Source organism: Misgurnus anguillicaudatus, chromosome 5 (assembly GCF_027580225.2).
Source record: "Misgurnus anguillicaudatus chromosome 5, ASM2758022v2, whole genome shotgun sequence".
Lineage (NCBI taxonomy): Eukaryota > Metazoa > Chordata > Actinopteri > Cypriniformes > Cobitidae > Misgurnus > Misgurnus anguillicaudatus.
The window spans coordinates 8,987,378-9,000,511 of record NC_073341.2 but is presented as its reverse complement, the minus strand read 5'-3'; the positions used below and the strand labels follow the sequence as shown (position 1 = coordinate 9,000,511).

The 13,134-nt window shown below is 43.7% G+C and overlaps 1 long non-coding RNA gene across 1 annotated transcript; it reads right to left on the bottom strand.

Moving 5' to 3' along the window:
* Positions 1–6,603: 6,603 nt before the first annotated feature.
* Positions 6,604–12,658, bottom strand: LOC141363899 (uncharacterized). The gene is made up of 2 exons (XR_012369529.1): positions 12,427–12,658; positions 6,604–6,694 (listed from the first exon to the last, which is right to left on the bottom strand). It is a non-coding gene; the product is annotated as an uncharacterized lncRNA (long non-coding RNA).
* Between the last annotated feature and the right edge of the window lie 476 nt (positions 12,659–13,134).

Genomic DNA, 13,134 nt, shown 5'->3' with positions numbered 1-13,134 from the left:
AACGGCCACAGGCAGAACATTTATTTTAGTGACTGAGGGCGAAAATACACGCTTACCCTGGGCCATCAGGCAGTCCTTTACATTAAGCCTTCCCAGTAGTTGTCTAAATACTTTGTCATCATTTTAAATGGTGTATGTTTTTTTAAAGGTGCAGTGTGTAATTTTTAGAAGGACCTCTTGACAGAAATTCAAAATAATATACAAAACTATATTATCAGGGGTGTAAAAATACCTTTTTATAATGAACCGTTAAGTTTTTTATTACCTTAGAATCAGACGTTTTTATCTACATATGCAGAGGGTCCCCTTACGTGGAGGTCGCCATTTTGTTTCTACAGAAGCCCTTAATGGACAAACTTTTTTACTGAGTTGTCTCCGACGATGACATGTTTTTCCGGTGTTGGCTATCGTAGCTTCTCTATGCATTTCAAAAGCAAGGGGTGAGCAGTGGACTGAGCCATTGATTGCAATTTGCAATCTCACCACTAGATGCTGCTATAATTTACACACTGCACCTTTAAACTACACAGTATACTTATGGTATAAAATAAGTACAGTGTTTGTTAGGCCTTAATGTCTTTAAATAAATTCAAATATTTGTCACTTGAATGGATACTTTCTTAATTTCACATAATGCAATGACATTTATACATTTTAAGAATCTAATAACTATATTAAGACTTTTTGGATAGCGTTAATGTATATGGATTATCAATAAAAGAGAAACGTTTATTTAATCTAACAAATTGAGCTACACTTTCTTAACTACATTAGTGTTGTTGTCAATGGCAATATGCAAAGGGTTACAGAAAAAGTTATGTTTACAACCCTATTGTGTCACAGTCATCTGTGATTTCACACGCTTCGTGTAAAATGTACAGTTGCGGTACTGAATGACATGGTGGCGGGGGTAATGTGAGTCAAACTAAAGGCTAAGGGTCTTCAGTGAGTGCTGTGCATGCTTGCCCGCTCTTTCTGCATGTTTACAGCTTCTCTCTGTGTGAAGAGGTGTGACTAGACCTGAATGGCCAGTGTTATAGATACAAGTGCTACAGTATTGCCATAGCACAAGGCTGATGAGAAAAACATATGGAGGCAAAGGTTCACTTTCCCAGGGAGCTGACCAGAAGATTTGTGGTCGGGGTTTTGACGCTGACCAGGGCTTAGTCTGAGCTAAAGAGTGGGCACTAGAAATCCCAATTTTTTATTTGAATAAATGGATGGTCTATAACACTTTGCTAAACCAACAAAGCTGGTGGTGAGACTTTTGCACAATACTGTATATTTATGATACAAATCTCCCATTCCACCATATTCTAAAGGTGTTCTAGATTTACAATAAGTTGTTTCATTGCTGATATTGAGTGCATTTATTGTACATGAATAAGCAGATAACCATCAAAAATCTGCTTATTATAGAAACCTGTTTCATAAGTTTACATGCAAATGAATAAACCGGCTATGCAGAAAACTGAGTTTACACAAGATCTGGATATTTGTCCGTATTTTTTTCACAGACAGTGACGCCTGTAGTAGGTCTTGTCATTTAAAAAGCAAGCGGGAAATTTGCCTAAAGCTATCCACCTTATTTTCAATCGCGGAAGTAAGTGATGTGAAAATTTTTTGCTTTTATTGGTACGAGACGTCCGTTTCAATAGCCGGCCGGTAGAAAACAGTGCCGCATAAAACAGGATTTAAACAGTTATGATAAATATTTAGTGAGAGGATGAAATTAAGAAGTGTCCTAATATATAATATGAAGATATGTTCAATCATTTCATGTTGTTGCTCGGGGGTGACACGTCCTCAATGCACAACTATAAAAGCACAGAGGCATACCATTATCTTTACAATGGGAAAGTCAGTCGAGTGTTTGACCATGGAATAGACCAAAACTTTTTCAGGGGCTGGTTTAAAATGTCACAACTGTCCCTTTGGTGTGAGTTTTTTTAAACAGCAATTTTTAATTGACTTGTTTGAGTTTTTACAGCGACACATCAAGCTTTACGCAGTCCGGCAGCATCTTTCTCATTGTAAGTTATTTGAACAAACCATAATAAACATATTAAACTATTACCTATATCCAGTGTTGTTTTTGTTTTATGAAAATATTATTACATAATTTCTTACGCACTAGATAGAGACATGAGCTTAGGAAATTTTTCGCTTATTTTAAAATTATTTGCTTTATCATTTAAAACATAACAAAAGTACATGCAAACACATTAAAGCTATTACAAACATTAACCCGTTTAATCCCACCGGTCACAATTGTGACTGTGTCTTTTTTCTTATTTCTAAAAGTGATGATGTTGGGTCTGGGCAAGAAATTAAACTTTTAAATGAAAAAATAGATTGTCTTGACTTTCACCTGTGACTAGGGTGAAAGGTCACATGACCAGATCAGCATACTTCCTGCTTGCACATCTAGAAGAAGATGTCTACCTCAGACTACTACAAAAAGAAGTAAAACATCTTCATTAACAAATAGAAGTATCAAATTTTGTAGGTGGGGTCAACCACAGATATATTTTGAGGATTTTTTTAATGGTCACAATTGTGACCGGTAGTATAACACACTATTTCTAATGTAAATATGTCTAATTTAATTAGAATGAAGTCCGACTATGATGTTTCCCACCGGTCACTATTGTGACCGAGTATAAAACCTAATATTTCACTAACTTAACCAACATAAAATCAAAGAAGGCATAAAGTTTGTGTGTTAGGGAGGTCTAAGGTGTAAATTGCATGTATTCAAATTCCAAGAAAAAAATTGGGATTAAACAGGTTAACTGATAAGCAGTTTATGTCGTATATATTCATGCATTTTTGTAATAATATATAGTAGCAGAATAAACCAGCTAAATCAGTTCACAGTGAAAAAAAAAACATTTAATAAGAAATAAGAAACAAAACACGAGGAGTAAAACAACAAACAGGTAGTTAAACAGGAACATCCAACACAGGAACAGACAGGGAAGTAATGACAATGATCCAGCAATGAGTGTGAGACAGACAGGGGTGTAAATACACAGACTAAATGACATACAGTACAGGTGTGATGAGGCAGGTAATTAATCAATGAATGTCCAGGTGACAACAATCGGAACAGAAACAAGACATGACACGGATTAACCGTGACATTCCCCCCCCCCCAAAGAGTGGCTTCCAGACACCCCCCCCCAAACGTAAACAAAAACAAAAGTCCGGGAGGGTGAGTCTGGGGGGAGGCACGGAGGGCATGGAGACCACGGCCAAAGCCGGCAAGGCAGGGAGCCGTAATTAAGCCGGCAGGGCAGGAAGCCGGGGCGAAACCGGCAGTGCAGGGAGCCGGAATGAAGCCGGCAGGACAGGAAGCCGGAAAAACCGGAGCGGCCATCTCGGGGACCGACCCAGATGACTCGACCCTCCTGGGAACCGACGAGGATCCGATCAACCCGGGAGTCGACTCCCACCATCTCGGAGAAACGGGCTTACACATGGTAGCGACCACCTCGGGGAAATAATCGGGGGTGCCGTCCGTTGAGAATCCTGAATCGAGCATGGTGGTGGACCTCCCAGGAACCGGACCAGACGACTCCATCAGCAGGGGAGCTAACTGGACCGATTCATCCCTCGCAGGAACAGGCTCGTGTGTCGTGGCAACCACCCTGGGGAATGAATCAGGCATGGTGACCGCTAGCTTGAGCCCGTCCTGGAGTTCCGAGCGATCCCTCTCGGTCAGCTCCAAGGGACATCGGGACTTTGAAGCTCGCAGATCCCAATGTCCACTACTCCCCCTCGAAAAAATTTCAGAGGAAGCTCTCCTCATTGGTCCGGCTCGAGCCCCAAGTTCAAGTAACAGAACAGAACAGTAGTTTCCTTTCAAATCTACATTAAAAGTGTATTGGTTAAAATATTACTGCAGTAAAAGAGTTTATTTCTAAAAGCCTGCAATTACTTTTCAGTCATTTGCGATGTCACAGAGTTTAACGTCTTCACGCGTGACGCATTGACATGATTTACGAGGTAAATTTGCAAATGATTCATGAAGTCATACCTCTGCAATTATTTGATCGATTGTGTTTTAGAAATATGCTCAAACTCTAATGACAGTTATGATCGCGGATGCGCTGGTAGAGAAAGAGAACGAGAAAGAGCGGCCCGTTAAGATTATACTAGCTATTATACGCATTTTTTTCAGGACATTCTTGCGAGCCGTTGGCAACTTGTCCACGACCCAGTGGTTGGGGACATCTGGGCTAGAGGAAGAGTTTTGTGCAGCATTTAGTGCAAATAGTTTTTTTATCAGGTAATACATATTATTTATCAGTGTGTTATACGTGAATAAATAATAATGAAGTTCAAAAGTCGGACTGTAAGCGAATGAGACTTACAGGAAAGCATGGTTGCTATTCAAACCCTTATTAAAACCCTTATTAAAATGTAATCTATTAGTACCTGATCTGTTTAAATTTATTTCATTGGTATATGTCTGCTAAGGTGTTCAATTAAAATTTGTCCAAACCGTTTTCATTCATTTTTTAATTTTTGATCTGAGCGCACACTCAGAAAACGAGTCGTTTGATTTTAGTTCAGGAAATAAATAATAGAAAAACTAGTTTTTCTTTATTTTCTTTTTGGTTTTGATTTGAAAAAGCGAATGAAGGAATGATACACGGGGCCAGTTTTGTAAACTGTTATTGTAAAATAAAAAAGTCTGATTAAAAAAATAAAAAAACAGACTTCAAATTAATCTGGCGGGCCAGAAAATATTGCTGGCGGGCCACTTTTGGCCCGCGGGCCGCCTGTTGCTGACCCCTGCTTTACGCTTACTTCCGTTTGTGACATTTATCTTTAACACATGGAGACATTCGCACATGAACAAAACTGTGAGAAAGCCGGTTGGCATTTATATGCTTTTCCAATAAAAGAAAACTGTTTTACGTGATCTTACACGTTATCAGTTTTTTAATTATAATCGACATATGACTGTGCATGTAAACAGACTCATTTTGCCATGATCTGATATTGTTTATGAACTCATACGTGCATCATAATAACAGGTCCATAAACTCAAACCTGCTTGCGAACAAGTATATTTCAGGTCTCCATTTTCATAAAAGCAACCTGTTGCAGAAGGCCAAATATGAAGACCTTTCCAAATTCAGTGCTTCTTGTGGATAGACTAGATCTTTTAGAGCTTTTTGAAAGATTGTATTTCTTGTATGGGCATCATTTACTTGGATAAAATTGTGGAGTAATGGCTAGAGAGTCGAGCTTGTAGCCTGAAAGTTACCGATTTGATTCCCAAGACCTGCAGGAAGTGACTGAGGTGCCTTTGACCAAGGCACTATTCCCCCAGTGGCTCCCCGGGCACTGCAGGGAATGGCTGCCCTCTGCTCCGAGTGTGTGCGTGTTTTCACTACTCACTGGATGGGTTAAATGCAGAAGTCACGTTCCAAGTGTGGGTTACCATACCTTGAGCATTACGGCACTTTAGCTTTAATTTGTTAGACCCTCATCTTATTAACAGCACAGACAGTGTCTAATGTTTTGTCTTTTTATTGTTGTGGGTTTATGGAGAACAGAACACCAAAAATGTGACTGTCCACGGAAAACTTTACTTTACTATAAGTGCACTTTCTCACCTGGTTCTTCTTGATGCTCTCTCTCTCTCTCTCTCTCTCTCTCTCTCTCTCTCTCTCCCTCTTTGCAATAACAATTATCATACTATGGGGCGGTTTGCTGGACAGGGCATAGTCCCAGATGAAAATGCATGTTTGAGCTGCCTTCATTTAAAAACACCTTGCAATGACATATCTTAACCCACACAGCAAAAGGACTCCGTGGCAGATCAGTCGCGGAGGTATCGCGGCTTCCGGAACGGACCCGCGAAACGGACCCGGGTCGGCGTCCACTTGCGCGCAGTGACGGATCCGCAATGAAGGCGGATCGCGGACCCGCCGTGGCCTCGGGCTGCATATGCTCCGCATACGTGGCGCAAATTCATTCATATATCCGCCGCGGACCCGCAACTGACTCATTAAAAGTCTGAAATAAGCTCCGGGACGGATCCGCAACGGATGCAGACCGGAACTACTGACTCCGGAGCGGTTCCGTTACGAATCCGCTCCGGAGCTTATTGCTATCAGGACCGGGTCCGTTTTGGACCCGTTTATCTCACTTTCAAATTCAAAATCCCTTCTTACTGTAGGATAAAATAGGATAAACTAAACTAAAGGATAAAACCAAAACTATCACTAGGCCTGGCCACTGCAGCAATATAGAACCTTAAATCTGCATTGTCTTGTATTTTTAACCTAACAATATTGTAAATAGGCCTAACAGAAAAGTTTCACTAAAATATTTCAATTTAATGTACAAAAGTAATTACTACTCAATGAAAATATAAAATTGCCATTTACATTTATGGACAGTTATAGCATATTCTGTTTTTGTTTAAAAATAGTATTTTTGGGGTCAAAACCTAATTTAGTGCTTTATATGCCCAGGTCAATGCAAACATAAAATACTTGATCTATTAGGCTACAACTTCAATGAAATGCTGCACTACGCACAGCTAAAACATCTGACAATAAATAACTGGAGAAAGACAAGTTGTACAACAAAAATGTTTTTTATTATTTAATAATTTCTCCCATTACACGTCTCCTTGTTGCCCGATCTGTTGCCAGGTTGAACACAGCACCTGTAATCAAACAGACAGATATGGTATGTAGCATCCAAAGTCAAGTATGCTTATCATAATAACACCACAGAATGAAGTAAAAGTACAGTTTTTTCACTAGAAATGTACTTGAGTAAATGTATCCTTAAAAATCACTTTAAAAGTACTAGTTATGTCACGGTTTATGAATACATTGTTTCCTTCTGATTCACATGGCTGTGTTGTGTAGTGGTGTCTGTGTGTGTGGGTGTGTTTGGCACTTACCTCCAGCGCACCTGATGATCATCACTCGCTCCAGCTGCAGCTCATCAACTCACCTATTTATACTCACTCAGTTCTCGTGTTCTTTGTCAGATCGTTCCGGATGTCTAGCTGTTGGTGAGGTCTCGTGCTGTGTGTTCCTGTCTTCCGTGTTCCTGCTCTCGTGTTCGTGATCGTGTTTTGGATTTGGATTTGGATATCACACACTGGAGTTTCACTGTCTTCACGCTGGCCACCTCAACTGCCTGTGTCACCCGCTCAGCTGTTCGCATTGTTCATTTCACTCTGTTTACAATAAAACTCTTAACTTGCATTTGCTTCCTCTCCTGTTTCGTGACAGAACGATCTGACCAAGTCATGGAAGCAGCGAGTTCAAATATTACATCCATGGAGGAGTTCTTCAATCGCAGCAACAGACGAATGGAGTCTCAAGAACGCAATCTTTGTGAGACTGGTCGTGCTGTTCAGGCGTTGGTGGCACAGGTATCGGAGCTCACCCAACAATTTCAACAACTTCAGATGCCCACTGCGCCGCCCACACCGCCTGTTCAACCCATACCACCGGATAACAACACGTCCTCGGAGCCCCGCCTACCGATTCCCGAATCTTACGCTGGTGAGCCGAATTTTTGTAGAGCATTTTTAACACGTTGCTCAATGCATTTCTCTTTGCAACCTAGAACCTTCAACAACGAACAGACCAAGGTGGCGTTTGTGTTAACCCTTTTGACGGGTAAGGCGGCGCTCTGGGGAACGGCGGTGTGGGAGAACCAGGATCCATGCTGCGCCTCATTCCAGACACTATCAAAAGAAATGAAGCGAGGTAGGGGAAGCGGCTCGTCTACTGGCGGAGTTGAAGCAAGGAGAGAGGTCAGTTTCTGATTATTCGATTGAGTTCAGAATGCTTGCTGCTGAGTGTCAATGGAATGAGGAGGCGCAGTGGGACATGTTCCTGCATTGGTTGGCTGACCGCGTCCATCGGGAGATCTACACCACGGAGTTACCAACTACACTCAACGGACTCATTGAACTGGCCTTAAGAGTCGACTCCCGGTTGACTCGTATGAATCGCAGAGTCAAACCCAGCTCCGGTATCAGCAGAACGGAGGAAGTTCGAGTCACTGGTGGTGACGTGGTCAGCCCTGTCTACGATCCCGAGCCCATGCAGGTGGGTCGAGCCCGACTCTCCCGGGAGGAAAAGGAGCGGCGGAGGTCCCAGGGCCTTTGTTTATATTGCGGTGGAACTGGTCACTTTGCTTACAACTGTCCCGTAAAAGGTCCAGCCCGGTAGTAAATTCGAGGCTACTATCGGGCGGGGTCTCAGCCGAAAAGCCCTCATCTACGTTCCTCCCGGTGAGACTGAGGTGGTCAGCACGTCATCACGATTGTCGAGCACTGGTGGATTCAGGGGCAGAAGGTAATTTCATGGACCGTTCATTTGCTGTCAGACACCAGATTCCCTTCAGACCCCTTTCACGTCAAATTTCAGTTCATGCACTCAATGGACAAGATCTTCCCACCATTGTTTCTGTCACTGACAATATCACACTCATCACCTCGGGCAACCACACTGAAACTATTTCATTTTACATTATGGACACACCTCTGGCTCCTGTTGTACTCGGACATCCCTGGCTAACATTACACAACCCCAAAGTGGACTGGCAGACTAATTCAGTGTGTGCTTGGAGTGTAAAGTGTCATGAGTCTTGTCTTGTTTCTGCTTGTTCGTCTGTGCCTTTGTCTGTGTTTCAGGAGGAGGCAGTGGATTTATCTAACGTGCCCGCAGAGTACCATGACCTGAAGGAAGTGTTCAGTAAGTCGCGGGCTGCTTCTCTTCCTCCGCATCGTCCCTATGACTGTGCTATAGAATTAATGTCAGGTAAGTCTCCGCCTAAAGGCAAGTTATATTCGCTTTCGATTCCCGAAAGGGAGGCTATGGAGAAATACATTTCTGATTCTCTAGCAAACGGGTTCATCCGCCCTTCCTCTTCTCCAGCAGGGGCGGGGTTCTTTTTTGTGGGGAAGAAGGATGGTTCTCTGCGACCTTGTATTGATTACCGAGGGCTGAACAACATCACGGTTAAGAATACTTATCCTTTACCGTTGATGTCTTCAGCTTTTGAGAGGTTGCAGGGAGCATCCATTTTCACAAAATTGGATTTACGTAACGCTTATCATTTGGTCCGCATTAGGGAGGGGGATGAATGGAAAACTGCTTTTAACACCCCTCGTGGCCATTTTGAATATTTAGTGATGCCTTTCGGGCTATCTAATTCGCCGGCAGTTTTCCAAGCACTCGTCAATGATGTGTTGCGAGATATGGTTGACCAGTTCATATATGTCTACCTGGATGACATATAGATTTTTTCTTCATCTCTCCAGGAACATGTGCAACACGTCAGACGAGTGCTTCAGAGGTTGCTAGAGAATGGGCTTTTTGTCAAGGCGGAGAAATGCGAGTTTCATGCACAGTCCGTACCATTTTTGGGGTACATCATCTCTACTGAGGGAGTGCGTATGGATCCTGAAAGGGTTAAGGCTGTGGTAAATTGGCCAAGTCCAGATTCCCGTAAGGCCCTGCAAAGGTTTCTGGGGTTCGCCAATTTTTACCGGCGTTTTATTCGCAATTTCAGCCAACTAGCTGCACCTCTGACTGCCTTGACCTCTCCACGAACTACGTTCAGGTGGTCAGACGTAGCTGAAGCTGCGTTTGCCAAACTGAAAGGTTGCTTCGTTTCAGCCCCTATTCTTATTTCCCCTGATCCTTCACGTCAGTTCGTGGTCGAGGTCGATGCGTCAGAGGTGGGGGTAGGAGCAGTGTTATTCCAACGCTCTTCCTCAGATGACAAGATGCACCCTTGCGCGTTTTTTTCACATCGATTGTCCCCCGCGGAACGTAATTACGATATTGGTAATAGAGAGTTGCTGGCAGTCAAGTTAGCATTGGAAGAATGGCGCCACTGGTTAGAGGGTTCCGGGGTACCTTTTATTGTTTGGACCGATCATAAGAACTTGGAATATATTAGAACTGCTAAAAGACTGAATTCCAGGCAGGCTCGGTGGGCACTTTTTTTCGGTCGTTTTTATTTTTATCTCTCGTATCGTCCGGGTTCCAAAAACAACAAACCCGATTATTTGTCACGCATTTTTGATCGTTCCGAACGCCTGTCTACTCCCGAGTGTATTTTAACAGAGAAGATAGTTATCTCTGCACTCGTATGGGAGGTCGAATCGAGGGTCAAAGCGGCTCTAGAAGGGGTAACGCCTCCGGTCGGGTGTCCACCGAACCGTTTATTTGTGCCGGAGAGGTTAAGGTCCAATGTCATTCAGTGGGGTCATTGTTCCAATGTTGCTTGTCATCCCGGAGTAAGTCGAACCAGATTTTTGGTCAAGCAACGATTCTGGTGGCCACGTATGGCTCGGGACATTCACAGTTTTGTTTTGGCTTGTTCGGTTTGTGCCAGTGGTAAGACTTCCAATCGTCCTCCTGATGGGTTACTTCGACCGCTGCCTGTCCCTTCGAGACCCTGGTCCCATATCGCTCTAGATTTTGTTACCGCCCTCCCGCCCTCCCAGGGCAACACGGTTGTTTTGACCGTGGTGGACCGATTCTCGAAGGCGACTCATTTCATTCCCTTGCCCAAATTACCGTCAGCCAAGGAGACAGCGGTGATTGTCGTAAACCACGTCTTTCGCTTACATGGCCTCCCGACAGACGTGGTTTCCGACAGGGGTCCCCAGTTCGTGTCCAAATTTTGGCGTGAGTTTTGTAGATTACTAGGGGCGACTGTTAGCCTTTCCTCTGGGTTTCATCCCCAGACCAATGGTCAAACCGAGAGAGCCAACCAAGATTTGGAGAGAGTGTTGCGATGTCTGGTTTCCAAGAATCCTTCATCCTGGAGTCAACAGCTCTCTATGGTGGAGTACGCCCACAATTCTTTACCGGTATCATCTACGGGCCTATCGCCGTTTCAGTGTAGTGTAGGTTACCAACCACCTGTTTTTCCCAGTCTGGAATCCGAAGTCACGGTCCCCTCTGCTCACGCATTTGTTCAGAGGTGTCGTCGTACCTGGACTAGAACCCGTGAGGTTTTACTCCAGGTGCGGGAGCGTACCAAGGCCAAAGCCGATCGCCACCGGTCTAGGCCTTCGAGATACGTCGTTGGTCAAAGAGTGTGGCTTTCTACCAAGAATATTCCTCTCCGATCCGTATCTAATAAGTTAGCTCCCAAATTCATTGGCCCGTTCAAGGTCACTAAAATCATTAATCCAGTGACTGTCCGCCTTAGTCTTCCTCCTGCGTACAGGAGAGTTCATCCCGCCTTTCATATTTCCAAGATTAAACCTGTGTTTTTGTCACGCCTTAATCCGCCTGCCCCGGTTCCCCCCCCGCCTCGTCTCGTAGATGGGGAGACCACGTATTCGGTAAATCGTATTCTGGACTCTAGGCGGAGGGGACGCGGATTTCAGTACTTGGTGGATTGGGAAGGTTACGGTCCGGAGGAGAGAAGTTGGGTTCCTGCTCGGGACATATTGGATCACTCTCTTATCGAGGAATTCAATCGACAGGTAGGGGAGTCTGGGAACGCCAGGCGGCGTTCCTAGGAGGAGGGGTACTGTCACGGTTTATGAATACATTGTTTCCTTCTGATTCACATGGCTGTGTTGTGTAGTGGTGTCTGTGTGTGTGGGTGTGTTTGGCACTTACCTCCAGCGCACCTGATGATCATCACTCGCTCCAGCTGCAGCTCATCAACTCACCTATTTATACTCACTCAGTTCTCGTGTTCTTTGTCAGATCGTTCCGGATGTCTAGCTGTTGGTGAGGTCTCGTGCTGTGTGTTCCTGTCTTCCGTGTTCCTGCTCTCGTGTTCGTGATCGTGTTTTGGATTTGGATTTGGATATCACACACTGGAGTTTCACTGTCTTCACGCTGGCCACCTCAACTGCCTGTGTCACCCGCTCAGCTGTTCGCATTGTTCATTTCACTCTGTTTACAATAAAACTCTTAACTTGCATTTGCTTCCTCTCCTGTTTCGTGACAAGTTACCCAAAACTGTAATTGGAATTCGTTACACACCTCTGGTTAAATCACCCTGTTAACAGCCGCTCAGACGAGAAGATTGTCTTTACCAACCACACAGTCGCTTTGACTGACACCTGCATTCATTTAGTCACTGACTGACACCTGCATTCATTTAGTCACTGATTAGGTCACATGGCATCTTGCAGTGTGACCGTGAGTCTGAACCGAGTCAAACAATGAGTAAATTGCCAAAGATTAATTTTCATTATAAAGAAGATGGCAGATACACTACACCAAAATTGCCAACAAGTAAACTTAATAATGCACAGCTAGGGCTAAACCATTATCCACGAGTGAACATGCTAAAGTTTTCTTAATATCAACGTCATTCCAATCATTAGTATACAGGATGATTAAAAAACAATGTTTACTGCCACAATTATATCAATAAATCAATACTTACTCAAAAGAGGGTTCAGCTGAACCGTGTCCCAGCAAGAAAATCTCGATTGACAGGTGTGCATCTTTTAACCGTTCAGTAAAGGCGCGTCCGAGGATCCGACATGGGTCCGTTCAGGATCCGCTGTTTGACAGTAGAATTTACCGCGCTCGCGGAGGCGGAGCTGATCCTCTGCGTGGCTCCAAAACGAATGTGACAGTCACGCGGGTTTGGCGACTTGAACGCGGATCCGCATAGGAGTCTCCTGCTGTGTGGGAACATTCACTATATTGCCAAAAGTTTTGGGACACCCTCCAAATCATTGAATTCAGGTGTTCCAATCACTACATTGGCCTCAGGTGTATAAAATCAATCATCTAAGCATGCAGAGAGCTTTTAAAACATTTGTGAACGAATGGGTCGTTTTCAGGAGTACAGTGATAGGTTGCCACGTGTGCAATAAGTACATTCATAAATTAAATATTCCTGGGTCAACTGTTAGTAATATTATAACAAAATGGAAGCAATTGGGAAAACAGTAACTCAGCCACAAAGTGGTAGGCCAGGTTAAATCACAGATTGGGGTCAATGCATGCTAAGGTGCACAGTGCGCAGAAGTCAGCAACTTCCTGCAAAGACAATAACTACCGACCTAAAACTTTATGTGGCCCTCAGATTAGCTCAAGAACAGTGCATAGAGAGCTTCATGAAATGGGCTTCATGAAAAGTCTT